The sequence below is a fragment of the Cryptotermes secundus genome, unplaced genomic scaffold, assembly GCF_002891405.2.
Source record: "Cryptotermes secundus unplaced genomic scaffold, Csec_1.0 scaffold334, whole genome shotgun sequence".
Lineage (NCBI taxonomy): Eukaryota > Metazoa > Arthropoda > Insecta > Blattodea > Kalotermitidae > Cryptotermes > Cryptotermes secundus.
In genome coordinates, this window is record NW_019731573.1 from 1023678 (window position 1) to 1048434 (window position 24757).

At 41.2% G+C, this 24757-nt stretch overlaps 1 protein-coding gene across 1 annotated transcript in view; it reads right to left on the reverse strand.

Moving 5' to 3' along the window:
* Window positions 1-24757, reverse strand: part of LOC111867122 (cadherin-89D) — a 220428-nt gene that overhangs the window by 148674 nt on the left and 46997 nt on the right. The window contains exon 2 of the mRNA XM_023856657.2: window positions 17191-17300. The gene's annotated coding sequence lies outside the window, so the exon portion shown is untranslated. The remainder of the gene's footprint in view (window positions 1-17190; window positions 17301-24757) is intronic.

Consider the following 24757-nt stretch of genomic DNA (forward strand, 5'->3'; position numbering starts at 1 on the left):
CCCGCCCTTCATACGATTCAGAGGCCTTACCGCTTGAGCTACCTTGCTCTATGCATCAGGAAATTTCAAAACGTCTGAGTTATGCTTGATCATTTTAGGGTTCCTAAGAAGGGCACGTGGTAGCTTAGTTGGTTGAGGCACTATGCTACATGCAAGAAGGTCATGGGTTTGATTCCGGATGAGGTCTGGCGTCCACTCGGCCTCTGACAGAAATATGTACCAGGAGTCTTAGCGGGGGTTAAGGGCGGCCGGCCCGCAAGACTGACAACCCCTCACCGCCAACTGAGAGCCTCCACGGCCTGTTACAGGAATTACTTTTTTATGGTGAATTCCAAAGGAGTGACTGTGTTTTTCAGATCCTATTAACAATCAGCTTAAGTCCCAGTGACACAAACGTTAGTGATGATAGTAAACGGATAATTGTAAAGCTTCGAGTGAATATTACAGTCTTTGGATACCATGGACTCTGTCATCACCAGCGTGCGAGAAATTATATTGCAGGTTCAAGGTGACCTCGTCAAGTCGGACTTCAAGGCTCTGTGTGATTTTAAACCATAGAAAGTCCAGCGGCTTCTCTTGAAACTGATTTATGCATTCATGCATTCACTCATGGAGCTGACCCCCTCTTGAAAAGTCGCCAATTGTGTAGCTACTCAAGAACTTCCCACCATTCTATGGAACCCGAAGGTTCAATAAGAATCCTCACAAGAGCCCTCCACTGGTCCCTATCCTGAGCCAGATCAATCCAATCCACACCATCCCATCCTATCTTCCTAAGTTTCATTTCATCATTGTCCACCTACCTTCGTTTTGGTCTTCCCTGTTGTTTCTTTCCTTCAGGCTTTCCCCACCTGTATCCCATAAGCATTCCTCCTCTCTCCCATTCGTGGTACATGCCCTGCCTCTCTCATCCTCCTTGACGTAATCATTCTAATTATTACTTGGCGAAGCGTACATGTTATGAAGCTCCTCATTATGCAGTTTTCTCCAGCCTCTGTCCAAATATTCTTCTCAGCACGCTGTTCTCAAACACCCTCAGTCTATCTTCCTCCCTTAATGTCAGAGACCACGTTTTACACACATACAGAACCACAGGCAAAATTATAATTTTGTGTATTCTAATTGTTATGCTATGCTTTTGGACAGCAGACGAGAAGACGAAAGGTTCTGGACGGAATGGTAGCAAGCATTACCCGTTGATTTATAAAAATGTAAAATGAGAACACGACAATCATTACGAAAGTTTCTGGAAATCTGTGTGCTGTGTTTTACAAATTTTTCAAAACTCTACCAGTATCTAGATAATAATCTATTTTGAATCTGTGTAGCGGAAGGCACAAGAATGACGGATATAAAACGTAATTATGAGCGTCCTTACGGACCTAAACGAAACTCGTATACGTTGCGCTGACACCCCACCTGCGTACATGCGCAGAACGACTTCTTTATTTCCTTTGATAGGACGTTGTTTTGTGATATGAGAAGCCACATATTTTCGATTTCTTTTTGCGGATACTCCAGGAACTGGAACTTTTCTCTCTGGGGTTTTGTAAACTATTTAATTTCGTTCTAAAAATAGTGAGCTAACAGACACAAGTCGGGAGACTTCGGCGGCCGTTATGTGGGTTTAACAAATCCAAATGTAGCCTCGTCTGGCAGCCTCAAAAAGCGTGAAATATGTATGTGAAAATGTTAATTTATAATATTAAAAACAGTATTTTAGTGTGCAACGAATTAACTTAACAATTCTTTTCATACGTGTACTTACGTGCGTTTTACACCAATAATTTCCATTCAGATTCATCTAGACATTCGTTTGTGCGTTCCTTTTTTCTTTAAGATATTCTGCTTTTGCTGTATCTGTCATATTAGTTACTTAAAGCAAATGCTAACAAGACAAGTGAAAGTTTGACATTTTGGACATGACACTTCACTATTACTGAAAGGATGTAATGCTGTCAGCATTAGCATGTCGCCAAAATAACAAACTTACTCGTAAGTGGACCAAATGCTTTGTTCGTAAAAGAAAATCGACGGAGCTTCATGAAACCTGTCAACATCATTCCTTATTGCGCCGTCCGCAGTCCATCTCACCAAACGGACTCGGTCAATGTGCATCTTATGTCCATAGAAGACTGCATTCGCTTTCAAAAGGACACCACTTCACGTGTCTGTCTGCCTCGCTACTTCACGATGATTCTCTGTCGCCCTTCATGCGGAGCAAGACAATGGAACGCGTTCCAGGGATCTCCTTCACACTAAAAGCTAAACTCATTATTTCTTGAGCAGTACAGAAACTTCTAGTTACGATAATCGGATGCTCCAGTTTATAAGTCGTTTATTCCTTCCTGTCTCTCTAGCCGTCCTTTCGTAGCTCTTCCTGACTCGACTTACTTTATTATCTTCCCTTTCTCTTCCACCTTTTCTTATTTCATGTTCTCAAGGTCCCACCTCCATAGTCATAATGTTTCTTTTGGCTTCTTCATCCCTTCCCCAATTCCTCCTTCCCCTTCTCCCCTTCAATCACACTTCTACTACTACTACTACTACTACTACTACTACTACTACTACTACTACTACTACTACTACTACTACTATTACTACTACTAATGTTGCTGCTTTTGCTACTGATGCTGTTGTTACTACGAGTACTATTGTTGCTGCTACTGCTGCACTGTTAGAAGCCGTTGCCAGGGAACGGATAATGAAGAAGCAGCAGTCTATAAAATGGTGTAGCGAGTACTGTAGTGATATGTACAGTGTGGAGATTAGCAATAGTGCTGTAAATACATGTAGTTCCAAGTGGTCAATAAATCCATTCACGAGTATATAACTCCTCTACAGTCACAATCCTGAATCGTGACAGTATTATCAGAATGAAACTTATTGAAACAAATTAGATGTTACGAGAAATGAAATGATGCAGGATGGGGTCCAGTGGCTACATTTTATGACTACAGAGATGAAATGCCGATCACGGTTGCTGCGCGGTCAAAGGCATGAAATGGTTTCGCTGGCTCGAAAGCTGGGATCGTGGTTTCGAATCACACTCAAGGCATGGATGTCTGTGTATAAGTTTATTCTGTGTTTGTGTTTTCCTGTGTGTGTGGGTAGTAGCCTTGCGATGGGCTGATCCTCCGTCCAAGGAGTCCTACTGACTGTGTATGAAAGATTGCGGAACTGAAGAAGATGCCAAGGCCAAAAAGAAAAGGCTGCATAACCATTAATGATGATGATGACATAGACGAAATGGTGGCTTCAGCTTTCCCAATAACAAGCACAGTTCATTGCAAATGACTTCTTGAAATGTACCACAGGACATCTGACGGGGACTCATTTAAGAAATGCTCGACTTTCACAGTTATGACACACATGCATATGGTAGACACGCAAGCAAGAAGTGTCACCATTTTGCCTTCACGGTCATGGACAATGGAGTAAGACAAATACCCAAATACGGCCAATAAATCTTACGTGTCGTTCCGGTCCCCTCAGAACAGAGGCGTCTTCTTCTAACCAAAATCTGACACACTTCAAGGTCATATCCTTTCCAGTCGACATCAGCAAAGAGAGACAATTATGTAATTACTTACGTGTACTAAAGGGTGGCCGTCTTGTAAGTCTGAAAAACGCATCGCCATCTCTGGGCCGATTTTCTAGAAAAATGTGGGAGCCTCGACGTCTCAAAACTCTACGGGCCTCTACGGCCTCTTACAGGGATAGCTTTTCTTTTTCATTTTTAATTACTTAAGCGTACGCCATGAAGACGTAATGGAAAATGGATGCATTAGATACAGATAACTGGCCAGTTTCATGCTCCAGCTTCATAGTCTTCGGAGAGAAATATTCCCACGCACGCAATGGCAGGGTGGACCTTGATATTTTGGTGGCAATATCTCTGCCCCTAATAGGAAACGAACCCTGGTCACCAAGCCTATAGCGCTGACACTATACTGAGTTTCGATGACTTCGTTAATGTCAGTGCAGAATGGTTAAGGCAACTGCGTGAGAGTAGAATGATACTGTTATACAGGGCGTACCAACCAACACAGCAATCACGTGTCACGGAAAGGGAATGAATGCAGGAGCCACCAGTGTAGTGGACTCTCCCAACTTTTCTCGCGTCAACTTGACTGCTGATTCTCTGCAGGTCCCAGCATGGCGAATACACGAGCAAACGTTGTGTTCGTCCTCGGATATTAAGGCGCATCAGAAGCTTTTGCTGCTGCTCCCGAAGCTATCAACAGTGCGTACCCTGACAAGGAAACACTGAATAAAACAATAATACTGAAGTTATTTGCAAGCTTTCGTTTGTAGTTAATGTTACATTTCTGATGGTACAGCCTGCACAATAATCTAATGGCCAAAGAGAGCCTTCTCAGCTTGGTTCTTATTAATCCTACTACAGCAAAACTTTCGTCTTTGCGTACTGTGATCATAGGCTTATATGCTTACAGCATTTCACTGAAACGTACGATATATTTCGCCTGAGGGTGAAAACCCTTCTTTCTCACAACGTAGGTATGTCTGTCAATATAATGAAAAGCAACGGCCTCAAGATGGGAGTACAGCCAACTAGTGGCACGCTGTATATTGTCACGTGATAGACTGGCTCTCGGCTGGGTTTTGGATTGGATATCAGATTTATTGAACACTTTTAGGACATAACTACAAATAAAAAATACTATCGCTATTTCCACACTTTAAAAAACACGCTAACTCTGTTCCAACTTGCGATGTCTTCACTAGTAGTTGTCTGGTAACTGCTTCTAACAATGGCTATTCCTCTTCTTCCTGATTCAAGTCATCTCTGAATGACGGCTCCCTTCCAATTGCCTCTGTGCTTCAACTGACGAACTCCCAGGCTGACGGCCACTTCACACCAACCTCTTAGTGTTCTCTTCACGGCCTGAATTTCAGCTGACTTCTTCAAAAACTCCCTCACAGAACTGACATGTTTGCCCCAGTTGTGTTCCTAAACTCCTCGGCACGGCCCGCGCAGACAACGCCGTTTATTCTTGTATACGTATCCGTTTTCGCGGGAACGTGTTTAACTAGCCGTTCCTTAGCAATAGTCGTCTATTCAAGCTTGTTAAGAATTTGTTGCCCAGCAACGGACTTCATTCCGTTGTCTGTTTCGCAGCCGTTGCCTAGAAACGAATCTTGTTTCAGGGCCGTTCGCTAACAACGGTTGTTTCTCTGACTCCTCAGTTCTTACTTTGAGCAAATATGCCACACTATCAAATGTGTCTCAGATACAGGACAAAGGCCAACGTAATTTGTCACAATCAGTTACACAAATTTTTAATTATGGCAATAATCAAAGTGTGGAGGAAACTCTGTTATGAGAAAGGCCTAATGATGGTAATTTAATTATATGGATTAACGTACTATTTATTTCTTTATATAGGAAATCAATTCACACTGAATTCCTTATAGGCATCGGTGTTCAACCTTTACAGCATCGTCTTGTGGAATTTCTGCTTTCTAATTACCTAATGCATCTAAGTAATCATGTCATGTACACAGTACAATGTTTGTGATTTCCGCATTTAATGTTACGTGTCTCTTATAACAACCGATTCTGAAGTATATGTCCTGAAAGCGATGGAATTCCGATTTCGTTTAATTTTCTAATAATGGCAAAGAAATATGTTGTTTAGAAATTACGTGCTACACCAACAAGCTTAATTAATAATTTAGTGTGTAATATCTTTGCTATGTTACGATCTCGAGAAGGAACATGGGTTGCTTAGTAACGGCCGCCAAACGCGTCAACGATGTCCGAGCTATCGCAAGGCAACCGCCCATAACAGCAACAGAAAAACCGCGGGAGATGGTGATTTCTGTTGGGTCCACTCCGAGGCTATATAACGAAGACTAAACGCTGGCTGAATTGATTTGAGGGAATTGATAATTGGCTGTCAGTTCTGTATGGGAATTTTAAAGGAAGGGCCTGAGTGCGGGAAACTGAAGAATCTCCATTGTTAATATTCGTTACCAGGAAACGGCTCTTGAAGACACCACAAGCTGCAGAAGACTTACACTGTAGTGATTTGTAAAGTGTGTAATTCAACAATACCGCTATAATTACTTGTAGTTCCGAGTATAATATGTATGTAGCATATGTAGCATTTGATGAAGGGGGCATTTCAGAATTTACATAAGTCATTCATCTTAATAAAAAAGAAATTCCATAGCATACGGTTTCAAAACATTTGATACGTCATTCAGATGGATAAAAAAAAATCTGTCGCTGGTCTCCATCCAATGCCAGATAAATCCAAAGCACGTCGTCATGTATTGTACCAAGTTTTGTTGTTACCCTCCATCTACGTCCATATCCCAAAAGTGGATCATTCTTTTTTTTTATTTCCTGACTAAAAATGTATATACTGTCACGTGTATTTGTGACTATAGAAGGAGTTTGAATTGGTGAATAAATTTATTGACAATTACTGGTCGTAATTACAAATAATTATAACATTATTGCCGACCTCCACACTGCAGATCACTTCACACTCTCTCTTCAGGCTATTTCCAATAGTCACTACTCGATAACCGGTCCCCGCAATGGCAAATCCTCTACAATGTCTTCGCTAGACGTTTCCTGATACCGAATCTTAGCTTCCGTTGTCCGCTGGTTAACACTGAACCCTCAACTGAACTCCTGTACTATTGTTCACCTCTCGTTACATAAACTCAAGTCGAACCTTAGGGAAAACACGTGTCACGTGTCAGAATGAGTGTTCATTGGCCCGTTACCCCGCACTGAGTATGGCGCGGACCACATAGAAAACACTTCTTCCAATACCTTTTCTATTGTTGAGTGCGCCTATAAATGGGTCTACACGTCACAATATGCTTCTAAATTCAACCAGCCTACTTCACGGTTAGACGTGTACTGCAATGGAATTCTCTCAAATCACAAGCACGTAACAGTATTACCTTGTTGCCTCTCTGTTAGAAAACGAGAAGAGTAAATCTCACATCAATCTCTGTTGGAGCAAAAGGCATGGGAACATGAAATGCTGACTTGCAGGCATTAACAAATAAATTCAATTTTCTTAATTATTGAACTGAAAAGGCCTCTTCCATTTTGAATGCCGCTGATACTGATGGAGAAGTTTAGGCACTGCTAGAAGCAAACGGCTTGACAGTAAATGATTCCACTTAGTCGAGATGACTGGCAAATGCCTGTAATGTCTGTGCCACGCTGAGACCACCTGACTACGACAAACAGAACTCAGGATAGAGTCTTCATTTGAATCATCCTTACTAACTTCACGATTAATGGAGCAGAACCCGGTAGCTTTCTTAGTTTGTAGCTGCATTTCAATTTATTCGCTACCGGACTCGCATCCGAGAGATACTCAGTTCGAATCACTGCCGGGATATCAGTTGTACTGACTGAAGTTTCCGTGGTTGTCTTCAGTCCTTCAAAGAAAATTATGGGAAAATTTTTCGTTATAGTCATAAATGCTTCCTTCCAAATCTTTTCCAATCCATCTTTCTACCATTCGACTTTATGTCTAATAGGTGGCAGCATCATCAATTAGTCCACAAAATAATAGTATCTAAATTGACCGCAAGGAATGGTTGATTTCGGAAGGAATAAGGTTACTTCTTAATAAATAATGGAGATACCAGTTAGTATTGTGACATTTCTAACCGTTGCTGGGAAACTGGATGTGCAACGAGTTACCATGAAGACAGACCATCGATAAACGGCCGGTTGCCAAGTTACGCAACAGTAAGGAAAGCGGTGTTTGTCCGTGCCGAGCCGAGCCGAAGCGCGCTGGTTGCTACGCAGCATTGTTCAGCAGTAAACAAGGCGTCACGCACCGGGGGAGCCCGTGCAGCGACTGTTGCTAGGCAATCGGTAAACACGACGTTACGCAACAGTGAAAGCTATCACGTAACTGTTTTCTGTGTTGTCGGTGCGGAAGCTACATAACAGGAGTATTCGTCAGTGAGAGAAAATAACCAGTCAGTTGCAGTCTAGCATTCGCAAGAGTGAATGGAAGCAGGAGAAGTAATTGTGATACTGCCGATGGCAGCAGTTGTGGAACTGTAAATTGTGTAAATGTAAGAGCGAATGTGGAATAAATTCTCTATATCCAAGGCGGCGTGAAGTTATTTGTCGCGTTATACACCCGACACGTGACAATATTGACAAAGCAGTGCGATATCAGTAGGTGTTCCATACTGATATTGCCACGATTTCTGGGTGACTATAGATGGAGCATGGATTAGTGAATGAATTTATTGACCACTTATACACACCACTCGTAAATAAAATTAATTACAACTCTATCGCTAATCTCCACACTATACAAATCACTGCTGTGAACACCGAATCTTTTCCAGCCTGCATTGTTTTCAACTGCAATTTCCTGGTAATTGATGTTAACAGTGGAGATCCTTCAGCTTTCCATGTTCAGTTTCTTCCTTCAAGATTCGAGTACAGTACTGCCTACCAATTATCAATTAAATTCGGTTGCCTCAATCCTCTGCTTAAGACTCTTCGGTGCGCACCGCGTTGGCAACATTCCTTCGCCGTTGCATACGTGAGGGTCGCCATGGGAACGTGTTCACCGTGTTGTGCCTTTGTTTATTTCGATATATTTGCCTAGTAAAGGGTCTATACGTCACAATATATTCCTAAGGAGGGGCGCTAACCCTACTGATATCATTTGACTGAAGCCAAAAATCGCTCATTACCGTGAAGCGCGACATTCTACTTTAGTCCACATCAAAAATAACCACTACTTTCTTGCGGGCTTCGATTTCATTCACAATAATATAAAAAGTGATTTCTGCAGGGTTTTTTTTCATATGTTTGCCTTAAGATTACATTATTTGAGGAATGTGACGAGCAAATCATATACAGCGAAATGGTTAAGGGTAACTGCGGATGTGACATCAGATTCCTCTGAAGTCAACTGACTGCTTCCCACATAATTGTATGCGTTCCTTCAATATGTTAACTTGTGTTACACTCTTAGTTGCGAGTTGTTTCGACTCGTGGAACTTGTCCCGCCATATCAGTGGCGTGCATGAACGGCATGCTTCTTGAACTTGTAAATTGAAAGCTATTTAAACATCTTAGCAATATGCTGAGCGAGGAGTCGCCACGCCATATGTCCTAGGTTTCCACATCTACCGTTTCTACCGCCAGGTGCCGCCTCACACATCTGGCAGTGTCAAGGCTCATGACAATACGTAAGCGAAGAGAGAAGCATTTCTCTGTCTCTTACTTTTCGGGTGCAGAAAACCCATAACGGAATAGTATACTAGAATATCTGTTCACGGTTTATAAATTAAATGAGAAGACAGGCAAATAAATTATACGATTTAACGATCTCAGTTTTGCTTAATTTAAACAGTCCGCTTTTTAATGACAGTTTGTGCAAATAAGTTTTAAATATATCCGTCAGTTATCAATTTACAGAGTTTCAAAACATACACTTCATGAATTTACGTCTTTGCATAGTTCTGATATTCATTTACTAACCAACTAACTTCGTATAGCTGAGACCTTTTTGAGAACCTCTTCTCAAGAATTTTAGAGAATTTTATGGAACCCGAAGATTCATTACCGTGTTCACAAGAGCCTTCCACTGGTCCCATCCTGAGCCTAATCAATAGAATCTATACTATCCCACACTATCTCTCTAAGATCTACTTTAATATTGTCCACCCATCTACATCTTGGTCTTCCCATTGGTCTCCATTCTTCAGGCTTTCCCCACCTATATCCCATAAGCATTCCTCCTCTCTCCCATTCGTGGTACATGCCCTGCCTCTCTCATCCTCCTTGACGTAATCATTCTAATTATTACTTGGCGAAGCGTACAAGTTATGAAGCTCCTCATAATGCAGTTTTCTCCAACCTCTGTCACTTCATCTCTCTTCGGACCAAATATTCTTCTCAGCACGCTGTTCTCAAACACCCTCAGTCTATGTTCCTCCCTTGAAGACAGTGACCAAGTTTCACACCCATACAGAACCACAGGCACTTCCCTTCCCGAGTATTTGAGTCTTACGTTGCGACGGACGGTAAGTCTGCCAGTGTGTATTTGAATATAGAACCCATCTGGGGCTTACAAAACGATTTTTATTACTGTCGGATAGTTACGAGTTTGCTTATGTGGGGTTCTGTCTCTGACGAAGAGGACAGGTCTGTCGTTTACAATTGCTGCTGGCCCTCGACATCGCAGTCATTTTCGGGTCCGAGTCCCGTGGGACCCTTGACCATATTTTACTGTCTCAAATTTGAGACTTCATTTTTGTCGCCTCCTACGAATCACAGGGCTACGGTGGAGGTATTCGCCCCCGCCTCCACACGGGATTTCCCTAATATTGATTTTACGAAACGTTTTAATGTCTAACAACGAGCATATGTACAACAATGGACACTGACTAATATCCTTTCATCGCAGAATATTGTTTGATACGGAAACCACTTACTTGAAATTTTCAACCTCCAACCCTCATCAAATATCTTATACATTGTCACAGTTAAACTGAAAAAATTGAATGACCTCATCGGGAATCGAATCCGCCACCTTCCATCTTGTAGCATAATGTCTCATCCAAATACTCTACTGCGTGCCCCAGTCCGAAGCCTGTGGAGAAGGAAAAAATTGAACCGCCTGGAATCGAACTCAGGCCATCCAGCTGCTAGCAAGTGACGAATACCGACTGAGCTATCCCGACTTCCCAGAGATATCAGACACTGAACGAAATTCATATTGAGTTCAAAATAACTACGGGAATGAGGGTGGGTTATAACCAGTTAGAGGAGTAGAACTCAGGCTATCTTTGTAAATTTCCTGAACTATATTTTGGAAACCCACTCAAGGAATGGCTGTTTGTGTTGTTCTGTGTGTAGGTAGCGGCCTTGCGACTGGCTGCTCTCCCGTCCCATCTGTGTAAAAAAAAGATTACAAGACTGAAGAAGAGGCCAGGGTCCAATGAATGAATGAATGAAATATTTTGGAAAATATTCCAACCTTCAAACGCCGGCGGGGAAAAACTTGTGCCTATTTACACAAGACATTTCTCCTGCAAATAATGGTGTGGTGTGCCCTCCTTCATGGATTGGGCGGAGTTTGCAAGATTGAGAACTGTGGCATCCATCTTAGATGAAGTCGTTTGACCCAGCTTTGTGGTCAGAAAGGAGGCTTCAGTTTGTTGCTCTACGGAAGATTGAACTTAATGGTTATTCTATGTTGAGACCATTCATGATCTGCTGTTAGGTTCGTAACAAGTAAAAGTGTTTTCGGATGATATGTGATGTGAAAGTAAGTACATGTCTTCTTATGTGAGTGAGTGAACTCATACTGCAACTAGCCTAATGAGATAGTACAGCAATCATTTTCAGCGTCATTTCTAAACTTGATGAGCATTAAGTTCGTGTCTGCAGCTGACTACCCTCGTGAAAGACACGAGAGCGAACGTAATGATCCGTTCCTCATTAAGGAGAAACGCAGAACCGAACTGTATGAACACGCCATGGATATTTGTCGTAAGGTAAAAGAAAAAGTTAAAACTATCCATGTAACAGGCCGTGGAGACCCATAGGGCTGTGAGACGTCGAGGCTCCCACATTTTCTAGAAAACTGGCTCACAGTTGGCTGTGAGGTTGTGAGCCTTACGCGTCGGCAGCACTTTATCCCCAGGAAATTTCTTGGCACTCATTTCTGTTAGAGGTTGAGTCGGTCACAAAGCCACAGTTCGGCTGGAATGATTAATTTAAAACCCAATGATCTCAACTGGAATAGAACACGCGACCTTCCAGCTTGTAGCATAGTGCCCGTGGTCATTGCAGTGCTGACATTAACTACATCTCTGGCAGTAGTAGTAGTAGTAGTAATAGTACACTTATGAAATGAATATAAAAGGGGAAGACGGTAAAAAGGAGTAGGAAAAAGGAAAAAGTGGAAAGAACATCTGAAAATTAAAAGAAAATAGAGAGATAATAATACGAAAGAAGGAGGAGAAGGAGGACATGTAAAGAAGCATAAAATTATTAAGCAGGGGCAGAGTATAAGTAGAATATTAATTAAGAGCACATCTTGAGTTAAGACGCGATTGAAGAAAGCTACAGTCGAGTGGGTTGGTACAACTGTAAAGCTCTTATATAAATAATTACAAATCTGTGAACAGCCATGGCTCTACAGCTGGAAGCTTGGTTCTCACTTCCAAGGACTCGATTCTATCCTGGTGATCCAACGTGACGTATGTAGTGGTGGTAGTAGCACTGGAGCAGCTTATCGTACGAGCTTATTCAGTTTTCACCTGATAATCATCATTCCACCACTTCTCTGAACTTCCCTACAGTATGATGAGGCTCAGAACAAGTAGCATCATATCATATTTCTTATCTTTTATCTTTCTTTGCTCTCATCTTATTTTTTCGTCGCCTATTTCTCTCGGCACAGGCATGTAAGTCTAAAAATTTTTCCAAATCAAATATTCGTCATGTAAGGACGGACTGTCACGTGTATGAGTGCCTACAAACGGGGTTTGTACTAGTGACTCCGATTTATTGAACACTTGTACACAAAACTCGTAACTGTAAGTATCTTTAACAGCCTCGTTGATTTACACACTAAAGCACAAATAAATTATTCTATGTCTTCACTAGTCGTTTCCTCTGCTTGCTTCCTTACCATCTGGCGAATACCCACAACATAACTAAGTCAGAGTCACAGTCAGAGTTACATTGCGACTGACGGTCAGTCAGTCAGTCTTAGTGTCGAGCCCCATTTGGGGCTCATGACCAGATATTAATTATTATCGTTTGACAGTTACGGTCTTGTTTCTGTGGGGCGCCTTCTCTGACGAGAGGACGGGTCTGCCTTTTGTATATGCTGCTGGCTCTTGCCAGCGCAGTCTTTCTCGGGTCCGAGTCCCTTCGACTCGCGACCATACATTACTGTCTCAGAACTGAGACTTGAGAGAGAGAGAGAGAGAGAGAGAGAGAGGCACACACGCACTTACGGATCATCTTCAGAGGAAACATCAATACTTATTCAAAAACCACCATCACAATAGGTGTTCTGATTGCTAAATTACATACACACATAATACCTGGAATACACAATGTACACAATATTCGACTGTTCACAATCACAGCAGCCTTCCCGGTATTAAAACTTTTAAAGAGTTTGAAAAATTTAGCTTACCTGGATTTAAATATATTTAATAGACACGGACAAACAGAAATGGAAATATACAGAATACCCACAACGACAGACATAACAATAAATAATAAATCATGCCACCCTAAAGAACAAAAATTGCCAGCATATAAAAATTGGATACACAGACCTCTTACACTACCTCTTGAGGAAAATGCTAAAAACAAAGAATTAAATACTATTATTAATATAACACTAAATAATGGCTATAGAAAGGAAGACATGACACATCTGTATAACAAACTTAAGCGAAAGATGGGTAACCCGGATAATAAAGACGAAAAAGAACAAAATGGGTCACTTCTACTTATACTGGAAATTACATACGAAAAATCACAAAACTATTCGAAAACACTAACATAAAGACGGCCTTCAAAACAGCCAACACAATAGGTAAACTAATAAATGAAAAACGAGAAATAAACCCCTACGAACAAAGTGGGATATAGGAAATAACATGCCAAAGTTGCCAAAATGTATACATCGGCTAAACTGGTAGAAATCTAACAAGATATAAAGAACACATAAGAAACATAAGACTAAACATGGACGAATCAGCATTTGCCCAATAGCCAACGTAACATGTTCGACCTCATAATACATCAGAACACGCCCAGTCTCTCACTCTAATACTGGCTCCTTGGTCTTCCACTCTAACTAAGCTATAAATTTTGTCTCGCTTATAACACTTCGGCACGGACTGCGTAGAAAACTCCGCTCATCATTGTTGTAACCACTGTTGAGTGCGCAGCCTTCGGAGTGGACCCCGCAAAAAACGCCGCTCTCAGCCAGTCCATTGAAGCTCTGGCTGCTGCAGAGGAATGGCTATTGTCTCGTTGCTTGTTCTGTGGTCCTTGTCTAACAACGGGTCTACATACTACAGTATTAATGTCCTAATTCAACCGTGAAGTGATTTTTAAAATGTTATTTTTTACGTGAGGTAATTACATCTTGTGTCAAGCTACTTTAGAGTCGCTGTTTTGCAAACACCCTTAGTTATCCATCTTAACTGACTCGTCATTGGTACAGAAAAACATTCTTGAACGCGTACTTATCAGCCACAGTTACTTGTATATAAGTTTCGTTAAATACCCGCTGGCGCTCTGGAAACTACTGCGGCCAGTCGCAAGAGCTAACATGACTACATGCATGAAAGTAATACCTTATATTCGGTAGAAGTAACAACAATGTTTAACCGAGCAAGTTACCACAGGCGGTAAGAATTTTTAACAGCTCTATTCCTTCCAGAATGTTGGTGGATCAGGTTTCATTTGTAAAACCCTCACTTTCCCAGTCATACTAATCAGAACCACTAAGTACTTATACATATTTCTCTAGCCGTCTGTAACTATCATTGATGAATTTATATTTGTGTTTCTTTGCCGTCCATTATCCAACTATTTCAAGATTTAAACTTATATCCTGACGCTGTTACATGGGGACGGTAAACAAAACTAAAAATAAATTCTAATGCCAACTGCAACAAGATGCTGAAGTAAAAGAAAAAACTTCTCTGATAAATCAGACACTAGTATCATGTGCGTTATACGAGGGAGAGTCAGTAAAGAGGTCACAAGTGGAAGTAAAACATTTAACTGATCTTTCAAATGTTACCTGAATTATGCATTATTTTATTTCTCATTTTCCGCGTTAAAGCTCCGATTATTAAATCCGCTCGATTAAACCTTGTACCCTAATTCTTAGATAATTTTTTCTGCTTGCGGTATCAAACACGTGGCGGATCAGGTATAGTAAAGTAAAGTAAAATTATTCCCTTGTTTTTGCAATTAAGCATCAACCCATAATTAATGAAGGCCTACGGGAAAGTCAATTTATGACTACATGTATTTTTAATATTAATGCAGGGGGTGAGTGCCCAGTGTCACGCCCTGGGTGCTTTATTCTCGGGGAAGCAGCTCCTGGTACCTTTTGAACCGAAGGCTGTGCGGGCTTCAGAGCAGATCAAGACGCTGTGGGAATGACATGAATATATTGCTTGCACCGGGAAACAACCCCCGATTCGTCAGTGGCCCATCCCATAGCCCAATTCAACTCTCCGGGCTCCAAACATGTACCGGGCTACTAAGAGGTTATTTTCTTTCAGAAATGTAATATCAACGACTTTACAGGTTTAAATTAATTGATTCCTTTAACTGAAGAAAGACTTGTTTCCCTTTTGAAACTTTCAATTATATTACTTTATTTTCAATTCAAATATATTTCGTATAGGAATCCATAATGAAAGGTACCGTTGTTTCCTTGGATTACGATTTGATCTCACCTTCATATTGGCCAATGTTTGATCAGATATAGTCTCGTGATATGAGAAACCAGGAGTTGTCAGTCCTTCATTACGCTAACGTCACGGATTATTTTTTTTATACTAACGTGTTTGAGTTTGTTCTAAACATGGAAGTGTAAGGCATTGAAATCCTAAGAATTTGGTGGTCATTCCCGGGGTTAGATAAATTCAGTTCTAACGTTAATTGGCACGTCCAGAATGGGTAATACTTATGTAAAAATGTCAAATTTTAATATTCGAAAATTTAAATTATTATTTTTTCCTCTTTAACCGAAATAAGTAGATCCTTTTATCTATATATTTAGGCATAACCTATAGGCCCTATAACTTATGAATTTCTTTCTAATCCTTAGTGAAGTTTGAATTTCATTGTTTCTACGGTCACTTTTCAAGCCAGTCACGATGCATATCATGAGCTGCTTATAAACTATGTATTATCTAACAGAAATTTCCTCCTCCTAGTGTTACGCCATATGTTCACGTTGACTAAACTGCAAAATGAGTCTAGAAAGAAACCGGGACAAGCAGACGTACTCTGTGACCATTAAGAGAGAAATATGTTCTCTCAGAACTACACAGCATTTCAACTCAGAAAACTGTGTTCGCTTGCAAATACCTACCCTGCAATGATCATGTTTATGAAAAACACGGAGACATACAAGAAGCCACATCGGCAGTGCTTAAATTCAAAACTAATTATCTGTCAGATGTTTTCCATATTACAAAATATCATGGAGGTGTATTAATGATATACTTTTTCTAAATTACTTCTTAGATATTGGGTCAAATAAATTGAAATTTACACAGAATATTTATGAAGAAGTTTTCGTAAAATTTTCCGACAATATTCACTGTCCTTTTAAATAATAATAAGAAGAAGGCACTAAGATTGTAATTGGTGGAAAAGGAGCATTTTCTCGCCGCACTGACAACTGGCTGACCGCGAGGCCCCCAAACGGAACAACCGTGGTTTAGGCCGTCATATCTGTTCCGACTCCAGTATTTGCAAGACCATGACAGTTACAGAACTTAACTTAGTAATCTGTAGAGAAGGCTCCGCACCATTCTAGTTGTTAAAAATTTTCCTTTCATTCTGTCGAACAGGTAATTCTGCTTGAACTAATTGAACTGACATTATTATGACGTTAAAATATACATGAAAGATTTCGTACGCTACCAACTATAATATAATAATGTAATCAGATATTTTGACGTCTAAAATATACCAGAGGGAGCACGCGGTGGCGTAGTTGGTTGAGGCACTATGCTACAGCCGGAAGGATTCGGATTCGAATCCCGATCAGGCCACTGTCTTTTTCAATTTACCTAATTCTTCCAGCCACACTATGGCTCTAGGGTCGACTCAGCCTTTAACGGAAATGAGTACCAGGAATCTTCCTGGGGATAAAGAGCGGCCGGCTGGAGCGTAAGGCTGACAACCTCACCGCCATCTGTGAACCGGTTGTCTAGAAATGTGGGAGCCTCGACGTCTCACAACCCTATGGGCCTCCAAGTTCTGTTACAAGAACAGCTTTACCTCTACCTTTTTTTAAATACCGCAGAACTAATTCATAACAAATGACTATTCTTCGAAACTCCTGAAGACTGGTTAATGAAACCACACTTTTCTTATGTGTTCTATAAATTAGTAGGCAGGACTGTACTGAGAAAGTTTACCTCTGGTTTATGAGGTTCCGCTAGGTGAATAGGATCCAGTCATTCCGAAGGCGACAGAACGAAACAAACGCAACCAGCTTCGTCATGTGCAGGGCCCGGATTCTGATGACCTGAAAATATTAAAAAAATGACCTATAAAATGACCGAAAAAATCCAGAAAAATGACCTAAAGGAGAAAAGTAAGAACACTTCGCTTCCATGTTATTCACATTTCAGAAAACATATGAAGAAAATTTCCCTAAAATGGCCAAAAATTACAAGAAATACCCTTAAAAGTTCAAAAATTTACCAAACAAATACCCCAAAAATGAAAAAATGATCTTAAACCTAAAAATGTGAAAGAATGACAAAAAGTTACGTATAAAATTTACATTTCTGTAACCAGCAGCTCATATCCGAGATTTATATATTTAAGAGCATCGCATAGGATACAAGATAAAAAAGATGACATGTCATCAAAATCCGGGCCCTGGTCATGTGTGTCTTGAAATTTATCTGTCTTTCTTGAAAAGAAAGAGGAAAAACAACTTCAAGTTGACATATATGATCAAGGCTTTGAAACTAGTTCGGTCATAGGTTCGAACAGCGTCGGATTCTTATCACCTGCTGAGAGAAACAGAGACAGTGATTCTTGTATTAATCATTCTGTTTCATTATTATATTCAACCTTGTTTACATATAATTTTCCATCAGCAATAAACGTATTTATTTCTTCATTCACATTTGCTTCGAGGCGAATTGACTCGGCATGTTCCTAGCACTATGCAGACTCGGAGAAACTGAAATTGTACTCGAAAGCTCGTCACTTCTTGCTCAGTGGGTTATCTGACTGTCTATCCATCTGTCTGTCTATCAATCTACGGCTCTGCAGCCCTTTGTTGCACCTTGGCCGCTTTTTCAGTTTCTTCATCTTTTTACACAGTCGGTAGGACCCCCTGGACGAAAGATCAGCCCGTTGCAAGGTCTCTACCTGCACACAGGATAACACAAATACAGAGAAAATGCACGCAGATATCCATGCATCAAGTGGGATTCGAACCCACGATCCCGGTGTTTGACCGGGCGAAGGCAGTTCATGACTTACGACTTCGCGGCACACTGTGATTGGCTGATCAATGAGTCATATGGTCATATAATTATGATCTTAAGACATACACATCTCAATAATATTTTCATTTCTCATCTTATTCCTGCGTAATTTTGTACTTTAAAGTACTTTCACGAGTGTGCTAGTAACATTTAGACTGAAAGCTTCAAGTCCTAAACACAAATTTACAGAATGTCACTCTCATTAGTCTGAAGAAACGGATTTAAGCAGTTGTTGAAATTTCTTTTCCACAATATACGGACAGACAAGGTATTTCCAAACTTGTGTTCTAGGTTGCAGGTGACTCGCATATGTAATATTCCAATCTTGTAGGACACTCATTCAGCAGTGAAACTGTCCAGCGTGGATTGTCGGCCACGAAGCAGATATTTTTTAAATACGACCAAATAACGACATTTCAGGAACCAAAAAAAAACTATTTTTTAAAATAAACAAACAAAAACAAACTCCGTGGCTTGAATCCGCAAGCAAACCATAACAACCGAGCGACCGCCGCTTGTCGACGAAGTTAGTACCAACCTAAGGGGACAGAGGGTGTCGCGTTGTAAACGCAATGAATCCCCACGGCCGTTAATTTCGATTTCCTAGACCGGAGCTGCTATTTCCTCGAAATAGCTGCTCAATTATCCTCACGAGGCTGAGTAGACCCCGTTCCAGACCCTCTATTTCTCAGAAAATCTGTTAGAGTCGGTAATCGAATCCGGACCTCTGGATCTGTAGTCATGAACTCTGACCACTAGACCACAGAGGCAATGATAAAATTAATATTGATATTTTTATATTACCATGTAAGTAGAACGGGAAAGTATTGTGATCATAATTTTCAAATCTCTACACTCTGACACACATTTTCACAGCCCTGAATACGACAAAGTGGTTTCTGGAACGGTGTCTTTGTGTCTGTATATATACACATAGTTGTGTATACAGCCGTTACTGGGTAAAGACTGCGAAACGAACAATCAGATAACATCCGCTGTCTGGCAACAGATTCTTAATAAATAATAAGCAAATATATGCGACCGTTACTGAGTAACGCTTTCGCAAACAAACATGTTCCAACCGAAACGATTAGAGTACAATAATGAAGGGAATTTTCTGTGCGATCCGTGCAGAGATGTTATAACCGAGACATGTTTGAAAGTTACTTAGATGTAAGGGAGTCTGTGAAGAGAACACCCGTGTGGAGGTGGGGTTGAATACTTCCACCGTGACCCTGAGAGTCGTAGGAGACAATGAAAGGAAAGTCTCAACACTCAGACAGTAAAATATGGTCACGAGGCCCAAGTGACTCAGACCTGAGAGAGAATACGCTGGCGAGGACCAGCGCCATATACAGAAGACAGACCCGTCCTCTCGTCAGAGAAGACGCAATACAAAAACAGACCGGAACTGTCAAACAGTAATAAATATCTGATCATCAGCCACAGATGGGGCTTGACACCAAGACATACTGACTGACTAACCGTCAGCCGCAATGTGACTTTGATTTTGATTTTGACTTTGTGAAGAGAAGTCTTTTTTTTATCGGTAGTGGGGTGGGACTAAGTCCCAAGTACTGCGGCCACTTCTGGCCTATTGTACCAGCCCCCAGATGATAGGTGAGGGTGATTGTGGAGCAATTGGTGGAAATGAAGATTGGCAGGGGAAACCGAAGTACTCGGAGAAAACCTGCGCCAGCGCCACTTTGTCCACCACAAATCCCGGGCCGCCGCGATGGGAAGCCAGCGACTAACCGGTTGAGCTACGGTGCGGCCAAGAGGAGTCTTAGTTGGTGCAGTTGAAGAATAGCCGCTGCTAGAAGCCGCTAACCAGGGAACAGCTATTGCTGACACAGCAGACTGGAAAGACGTATCGCATGCTGTAGTAATTTGTTGCGTGCGGAATTTAGCGATATCGTTACAGTTGCCTGTAGTTACGATCTGTAAGGGTCAAATAAATGCGATCTCCAATCCAGACCCCGTCTATTGTCACTCACACACGTGATAAAATACGCGTGCGTGCGTGTGTGTGTGTGTGTGTGTAGTTTTGTGTGTGTTTTTGTCTGTTAGTGTGTTTGTGTTTCTGTGTGTATATGTGTTTGTGTGTGTTTGTGTTTGTATGTGTGTGTTTGTGTGTGTGTGTGTGTTTTGCATGATGCACCTCGCTAGCGTCTCAACGGTTTTACGGATTTTATTCATGTTCATTATTAACGACGTTATCCAGTAAAAGTCGGAGCCCGGTGAAGATGGAAGTTACACATAAAAATAAGAGCCCTTCAAATGTACACCTACACACAAAATTACCGTCTCAGTAATGTATGAAGACCACGTCCATAAATAGACCTGTATGGATGATAGGTTCAGATACGTGACGGTAAACCCCTTTAGAGAGTTCAGTGCAAAATTTCAGTTTTCTCTAAAACTGCTTGCCCGTTGTTGTGTAACTATTAATTAATCATAGAGGTAACACCGCCTAATAAAACGTAAAGGGATTAGAAAAACAGGATCCAAGCTGGAGTTCAGTAAACAAATGTCATTTTATTCAGCGTTGGCTCCAACAATTCTGTTTCATTTGAAACAAACTCATTTCCGAGGGGGAGGGGTTACGGGCAGATATATCAGATCGCAAACTCTTTTACTCGTATGTTCATAACAGCTAACCTTTCTGGAATACTTCTTTTAAGTCAGTAGACGAAGCATGTATAAAATCTCTTCACAGATTTCTTGTTACAATAATATGACTAATTATTTCAATGCTTATATTGTTCTCTGCTGGAGTAACTTTCATTGATGAATTTCGCTTTCTGTAACCTTACACTAAGGGGCAAGCGGTAGCGTAGTTGGATGAGGCATTATGCTACAAGCCGGAAGGCAACGGGTTCCATTCCAGATGAGTTCACTGGATTTTTCAATTGACCTACTCCTTCCAGCCCCACTGTGACCCTGGGGTCGACTCGGCTTCTAACAGAAACGACTACAAGGAATCTTCCAAGGGTAAATGGCGGCCGGTTTCTAAGACTGACAACCTCACCACAATCTGTGAGCCGACTGCCTAGAAGCTGTTGGAGCCTCGAAGTCTCAGATCCCTATAGGCCTCCATGGCCTGTTACAGGGATACCTTTACCATTTTTAAGAGACTGAGAAGTGGCAGTAGCCTATTTAAAAATCGACTACTACCAAGGCTTTTAATCTTCTGGGCTACGAAGCCGTGTAGCAGTGCAGGCGGAGTAATACGCTGCCTCCATCTTCAGGATTGAAGTGTGTATGGCGAAGTGGCTCCTTGACAATTTGCAGCGAAGTTCGTCAATCAGACCCGCGGGAGAGGATATGGAACCGGAGCTCAATTCAACCCTGAAGATTGAGACGGCATGCTCTTTCGAAACGTCCGTAACCGCCCACAGGAGTACCTGTGTCACATCCCAGAAAACGTAAATTTGAAGAACGATCGCCGTGGACGTTTCAGAACTTACACTATGAAGGCATCTGCCTATGAGGACTGAAGCCAACTGTTGAAGATTTTAATCCAGAAACGCGGTGTGCAGTAGAACATCCGAATCAGGTGCTATCAGAGGACAATTCCGGCACATTAACATTTTGCTAACCTGCTGATGGGTCCAATGAGCACCCCGGCCTCCATTTATAGTTGCTACCTACTTTCTCTGCGTGGATCTGCCGGGACAGAAGAAGGATGCAGTTAATATATTCACCCAATGTCGCGGAATGTCATGTCAGCTGTTCAACAAGCAGAACAAGTTTCACGTAAGTACACCGACTTTTAGAAATGAGGCTGAAATACAACCTCTGACATATATGAAAGTCGGAGAAGAGACTAGCGGTAGAACAGAAAGGCAGTTTGTAATGCGCAAACCGTACAAGATAATTTATTTTATCTCGATTAAGACGGAGTTCATGTTTTATGGCTCTCGCACTGAGACGAGACAAATCATGATGATATGAAATAAATACGCCTGATATAAGCTTTAGATAAACAAAATTAATCAGTGAGTTATTAGGTTCTTATGAAGACAATATTCTGAGATATATCTCGGTGCAGTCTGGTAGAGAAGTACGGACTTTTCAGAGTAACTTGTTACTTCCATCGCCCCAGCAGAAGATGAAGTCACGCAAGAAAAGAGACGTACATCTACAAGGAAATGGAAAAAGAAAACTGGGCTGCAAGCTGACCAACGGCAGAGATAATCCCACCCCATTTTCCTCCTCGAAACTTTATTTTAAAAAAAATCCCTTTAAGAATCTGACCCAACTCCTTTTTAAGACAACCATTCTTTATTGGCCGGTTTGTACCTCTGTTTCCTTACCAGCTTGTCATACTTCTCTACCTACATCATCTCGCTCCGCTCAGTCAACTAACCTAAAGATGGAGGCAGTATCTTCCTCCGAAATGACGTGTGTTACCTATCAGACTATATGGGGCCACAGCACGGTTCCTGGTAAGAAAAAGAATTTAACTCTTCCCCATAGTTCAAATTGGTTCTGGTGCCTCACCCAGCTTCCTATCTAAAAAGTACAGGGACTGTATCTCAGAGGGTAAAGCGGCAGTGACGTGAAGCTGACCATTCACCTTCATCTATGACCGAGGTTAAGAATAGTGGAACTAAAACTCCATTTTTCCGTATGCGGTCGTGGTAAGTTGCTTAATTATATAATTAAGTAAATTGATAAATTTGTCTTTATTTACCACTTCCTTCCTCATCGCTTCTAACTGAATATTCATCTAAATATCCTACCATTAGACACTCCGTAATCTGAGCCACTCAGAGCGTCCTTTAAATAAAGCAAAAATTGCATTTCCGTAGGTTTGATTTGAGGTCCTGTCTGCTGTAACCACGAAGATCAATTTTCTTGTATGTAAGATCATGCAGTCTTACTATACGTCTACCGACGTTTCGGAGGAGCTTACGGCATCCATCTTCAGGATATAATGGTGGCAGGTGTTTACTGACAATCAGAAGAACGAATTGTCTTTATATTTTTGCTTTGTTATGATGGATTCAATAGGTTCATCCAGCAAAACAGGCATAATTTTCTGCCCGACTGCAGGGCATTATATTTGAAAAAATGTAACATTCGTATTACTCGCGTCACACATGAAATAATGGCAGTAGATCAGAGACCGAAGAGTCCAACATAGTTCAATAATCTCTCACATAAAATGAGAATCCCTTACGAACCTAAGTAATGTAGTTGAACCAAACTAAGGCGCATGCTTATAAAAAGATAAAACGATAACTTTTATCCTGTATATAATTGTAGAGGACTGAGGACAGCTTACAGCTCCGTGCATTCTTAATTTCGGATAGGGAGGACTGGTTAGCATGATGCCTCCATGAAAGCGTATGGGGGAGTGGAGATATAGGTCCATCATTCATAACCAAGGCATTACTTGGAGAAGAATGGGAGGAGAGTGGTCGCTTCACGCCCCAGCCGCTTTACCCCTACGGAAAGAGTCCCCGGTACCCTTTGAATAGGAGGCTGTGTGGGCCCCAGAGCCGGTCTAGACTATGTGAAGAAAATTCTTGAACCTACTGGTACTCGAACTCCGATCCCTTGGCCGTCCAGCCCTTAAGGCTGTCGCTATACAGACTGCGCTATCCCAGATCACTAACGGCTCCCGGTACCTGCTGGATAGGTGGCTGGTTGAGCCCAGGGCGGGTCTGATGGCTGTGAATAGGAGAGAACTGAATTTCCTTTTCAGAAATCTAGCTCTAATCCCTCGACTATTCAACTCATAGCCTATTCACTACACCCAATGAATTATTCACGGTTCGTGCTTTACTTTTCCTTAGTTATACGGGGACAACTGAGGAGCGAACGTGGCTTTTCCAGACAATTCACTTCTCCTACTTGTATGCGTAACGAAGTGCGGTGCAAAACTTGAGAGCGTAAAGGTTAAAATAACATTTGTAGAAACGATAACGTCGTCATAAGTTTTCCTTCCTGGAGAACTGGTGGAAGCCAATGTTTTGGATATCGCTCTCGCAACCTTACAAAGTAAATTTCATATTGCAAGCGATTTTACGTGTACTTTGGAATATTAAATAAATATGTTCTCTTCAACTTCGGTATAGACCATACATTATTCAAAGATATAAAATTTATTAACATGTATTTTAGATATACTTGCTCCGGGTAGCGGAAAATATATTTCCCACTGTTCGTCGGTTTCCTCAATCCATGAGAAATCTATGGAAATACCTAAAAATATGTGACGTTTTAGGTTACCACATCGATGACTGCAATATTTATTGTATTTTGGAATATGAATCTGTATATTTAGGTAAAAAGGTATCATCGTATCGATGAATTCATTGCCTCCTTCTTCATGGCAACAGCAGGTACTTCAGAAAAATTGGTAAATATCTACCAAATTATATGACAGCACATTCAAGAGGACACTACTCTCTCGCTCTCTCTCTCTCTCTCTCTATATATATATATATATATATATATATATATA